A 4973-nucleotide genomic window follows, 5' to 3' on the forward strand; every position below is an offset into this window, starting at 1 on the left:
AACAACTAGATCTGATTCTTATTGTTTTCTCTAAGAGTATTCCATTTAATAAGCAAGTGAGTAAATTTTACAGTGTAATTAGAATAATGATAGCGACGACCTTGGGTATTCAAAATGACTGAAAAAGTGCAGACAGCAACAATACCCGTTAGAACACATTTTCAGGGATAATTAGGTATCTGTTGGGGCAACTGATATGCTCCGTTAGGTCGAGCTGAATTGTACCAATTGACATATAATTAATAGAACAATTAAAACACATTGGACTGCAAAAAGTGCCAGTAATTTTAGAGTGAGACACTCGTAAACACTCACCTAGAATAAAATACAGAATGGGACGTCATTGTCTGAACCCATGCCATCTGACCCAAAGCCCCCACATCTTAAATACGCAAAACACATGGGAAGCAAAGAGGGCACAGATTATGCTAACAGTGCTCAAGAACACAATTTGGATGTTTCTACGATAGCTTGAGATCCCAAACTGGCAGGTTTAGACGTGGGGTCCCTAAACTGCATGTGGTGTGGCGAGCAGGTTTTTACAGGGATTGGCTGAGAAAAGCTGTAGGACCGACTGTGGGGAGAGAAGAATGTCCAGATGGAACTGAATTTCCGTGCTCTAAGAGCTCTGGGGAATGTCATAGAAAAAGCAAAAGGAAGGGGCAATGACTCAAGGGCTTATGAAACAAGAATATTGTTGGAGAGCATGCGACCTGGCTCCAGACATGGAGCTTCAAATAGCACCCGCCATGACCTTGACGCGATGAGCACTTGGTGTGTCTGCTGCGTGTTTGTTGTCCACTGCACTAAACCATCTGCCACTCCGCCTTCGCAAGGATCACTGTCCTTCCACAGAAATGCCTCCTCTGATGGTTCCAAACCTCTCGAATCTTTCCTGTGTCCCCAAATTATTTTTATGATGTTCGTAACCAAGTATTTTTTAATAGAAGTGTTTAAATAAATAAGCAAACAAGAAAAGAGCATGTTTGAATACCTACAGGCCACTTTAGTCAAGGAACCAGACGATGTTTGGGAACACCTGTGCTCTCCTGCAGTGTGGCCTTTTAGGACAGTGACTGGCCTGTGTGTGACCTGCTATCATATGACTGTTTCTTAAAAAACAGGGCTTTCTTAAACTAAGTCAGCAGTATCTTATCCATTTTCAAAGGCAGAAAGGAAGAGAAATAATATTGAAACCCACCACTGTACCATAGAGGCTTCAGATAGCAAATATCTCCATAGGCCTTCACTTACAAATACAGTCGGGGTGGGAGGATGGGGCTGCAGGGTTGGAGACGTAAATCTCACCAAGAAGGATGAGAGGGTACAAATTGTTTTCCCTCCTTTATCTAAATATTTGATGTCTGTTGCTTGCTACAATGCAAATTACCACAAATCTAATTCGAGTCGCTTCTGAGTTAATCAAAGAGGGGACTTTGAATACAATTTTTATAGCTACTCACGAAGACATGCTAACTAAACAAGGCTGAAAATAGGCATGAGAATATGTCCGCCTGCATAATGACTTCATGTGCTTGTGTGTGCCTGAGTATATGTATGGAGACGCCGTTTTTATCACATGTGCTTGGACAGCAAATTTACTTGTGATTTCCATAGTTTCCTATAAAAATCCACATACAGAAAAGGAACTATATATAATTTAAGAATTTTGATTTACAACTTTGTTTCCAAAATGGTTATATATAACATAAGGCCTCTGAGATTACTAAGAAAAGATCCAAAATTTATAGAAACATTTGGCACTGAGAAGATGAACAAACACAAAAAGAATGTTAGAGAATCCAGTGTTATTTGTCACCTGGTTATATATGAAAGTTTCTTTACAATACGAATTAATGAATATTTTATTAATCATTTTATTTAGTATATCATTTTCAGATTTTATTTTTTAAATTATAAATGAATGTTGTTATTTGTGAGATAATCTGCAGAATCATAAAAGGTAGCACTTAGAAGTGTACAGAACATTTAAAAGTGAAAAATTAAGAAAAATAATTTTGAAAACATTAATTTGAATTTAAAGGTTCTGGAAGTATTTTACATGTATCAATACAGTTCAAAGGTCTAACTCTTTTTAAAAATTAGGTTTAAGTAAATATCTTGGACTACAAGATTATTTGACTTTTATCAAATGATCTCTTTAGCATTCATCAAGAGAATAGTCCATTTCATTGCTTTTGCCTTAATTCTTAGCTCTTTAAGGAAGAAACTAGTTTTGAGAAACTAAGGAGTTCATCTAGGCCAGGGTAAAGAAAAGGTAGACGCACCCAGAGATAACTTCCCAAAATAGAGCATTGAATGACAGTTTCATGGTATTTACCAGAAAAGAAAAATACTGAAACAATTTGGAGCAAATTTACTGAAACAAATAGATCTGAGCATTTTCTAAATAGGATGACGATATAATTTATGATCCAAACTGGGAAACCTTCAAGAGGGAAACAGGATGCTATAATTCTGCCAAAACAATTAAAAGCATAAACTAGGGCTCAGTTGTCTTAGAATTAATCTTTAGACAATCGACGTTCAACCATTTCCCTGAGCTGCTGTATCACTGGTCATACATTTACATGCAATACAGTCTTGCATTATGAGGCACAGCTTATTTGTGTGGTACTCACATGGGTTACATGTTTTATGCTACAGATTTTCCTGTGATTGAGTGTGTACAGGTTTGTCCCTTTGCCTTCATGATTTTTTGTTGAGTAGGCTTGTGATGCTTCTGGCCAAGATGTGTTGCATCCTGAGGGGGGTTCTGGGAAAGGTTTCTTAATTAAAAAAAAAAAAAAAAAAAAAAAAGACCCACGGAAGAAAGAGTTCCTCTTGATTAAATGCATGTGATACGTGAAACTGCATAGTCATTTTACATCCATCCAAGGAACTAGTCCACGGACTAAGCTGAGGACGGCAGAGTGAAAAATGGAAAGGACTCAGGGTTTTTTCATTTTGAGCCAGTATCTAAGAGATACTGTGAACTTAAGATTGTTGCTCTTACTGTTTAAGCAGTTCTGAGTGACCTACGATCATAAGCATTTTAACTGGCATGACAGTATCTGCAAATTTAATTAAAAATGTTGCTTATTTTCTTTCCCTGAGATGTAATAATAAGAAAAGGGACACAGATAAACAGATGATAGATATCCTTGGCAGAGCATTCAATTTCACACATTTCAAAGCCATACACGTAGTAGATGAGTTTAAAAGATAAAAAGTCTATAGAAAAAAATAGAAATTAAATCTATGATTAAATGACATTTAAACTTTAGCTTATTATAATTTCTAATGTCTTCGGCTCTATGATGTTGGAGATACAGTTTGTATTCCTTATAGAAAAGAACCAGTTGGTACCCTTTCATACATAACTTCTCAGTATTAAATATGTAACATCTTGATATCTTTAGATTTTATTTCTTTAGAAATTTGCAAATTTCCCTGTAAGCACTGAGGAACAGGCATCATAGAAAAACTAAGGTGAGTAATGGTAACTGCCTCATCACTGAGCCATTGGGAGTTGTACTGCACAGCGCAAAAAGGTGCCCAGACTTCAGGACGTAGCAGGAGTGTATCCAGACACGCATGGCCTTTGAAGCCCAGAGCTCCCTGCTCCCCAGCAGGAAGGAAGGGGAGCCATAGAATCCTCGCAGCACCTCAGTCAACTTATTCGGCTGCAGGATAGGATGAAAGACCAAATATTTTTCCTCAGTGGAAACCACTTAAATGATGTTAATGGTTGACACCTACCAGCGTCTGAAGTGAGGCATTTACTACAAGCTCTCCAGAGATTGTGAAATAAATGCAAGATGTTTTACACCAGATATTTATAGAAATAACCGTTTCACATCATGGATAGACAATGAGTCGTGTGTGCGTGTGTGTGTGTATGTTGTAGTTACTGAATTCCATACCATTAAACTGCCTAACATTACAAAATATGAAGTTAATGCCTTCAGTGAAATAAGATTGCTGTATATATTTTTATTACAAATGCATAAATGATCATTATGTTTTTCTTGATAAACTGAGTTAAATATTAAGAGAAATAAAGAGCAAAATAAAGAATAGGTGTATTTTATTTCTGTTAAATCTCAAATATATTAAATAACCCAAAATTATGTGTCACGTGAAAGAACATGAGGATACTTATCACCATATAACCTGAATATGGCAGATGGTCTGGTATCTAATAATGATATTAACTTCTGAACTTTCTCAATGAGCCAGGTCCAAGTTTAACGTGTTCCCTGTATTAAAACTCTTGTATATCACCTGTGAGAACGACCGCCCGCAGTTTCTAGATAAGAACCGAAGCAAGAGGGTAAATGGTTCATCCAGTCATCGCAAAGTAATAAAAGATGGGCTCAGACTAAGGCTGTGTAACGTTAGAGTCTGTATATTTCACATCTGTTGAACAAATTAATGGTGTTTGCTCTGATCAAACTTAAAAATAGTAGCTGCAGACATTTAATAATTCTTTGGGTAAAATCAAATTTCAGATAGGTCAATGGAAGGGAAGCCTTCTGAAATCCCCTAGGTATTAGAAGTCACGCCCCAGGTTTCTCCCTTAGAAATTAGAAGTCATGCCCTAGGAAGAAAGAGGTCTGCTTTAGTAAACATGGAAAAGAGAAATAAAAGCATCAAAACAAAGAAGGGCAACGCGTGGAAAGAGATGGAGGCGCGTCCAGACCTAAACACGCCGCCGGACGAGGCAGGAGATCCGGGGCGGGGAGCGCCAGCGGCCCCATCCCTTTTCCCACGGGCCCGGCAGCCCAGGACACCTGCGCTCGCGTCCCGAGCCGGGGATTCCGAGGCCCCAGGGCCCGCGGAACCGGGTGCTTCCGCACCGAGCCTGACCACGCCTTCCCGGGGACCTTGTGGGCGGGGCGTTCGCCAGGCACCGCCCACTCTCAGCTCGCGCGGACCGGCCGGGCTTCCTATTGGTCGAGGCGCGAGCA

Source organism: Pteropus vampyrus, unplaced genomic scaffold (genome assembly GCF_000151845.1).
Source record: "Pteropus vampyrus isolate Shadow unplaced genomic scaffold, Pvam_2.0 Scaffold190, whole genome shotgun sequence".
Classification (NCBI taxonomy): Eukaryota; Metazoa; Chordata; class Mammalia; order Chiroptera; family Pteropodidae; genus Pteropus; species Pteropus vampyrus.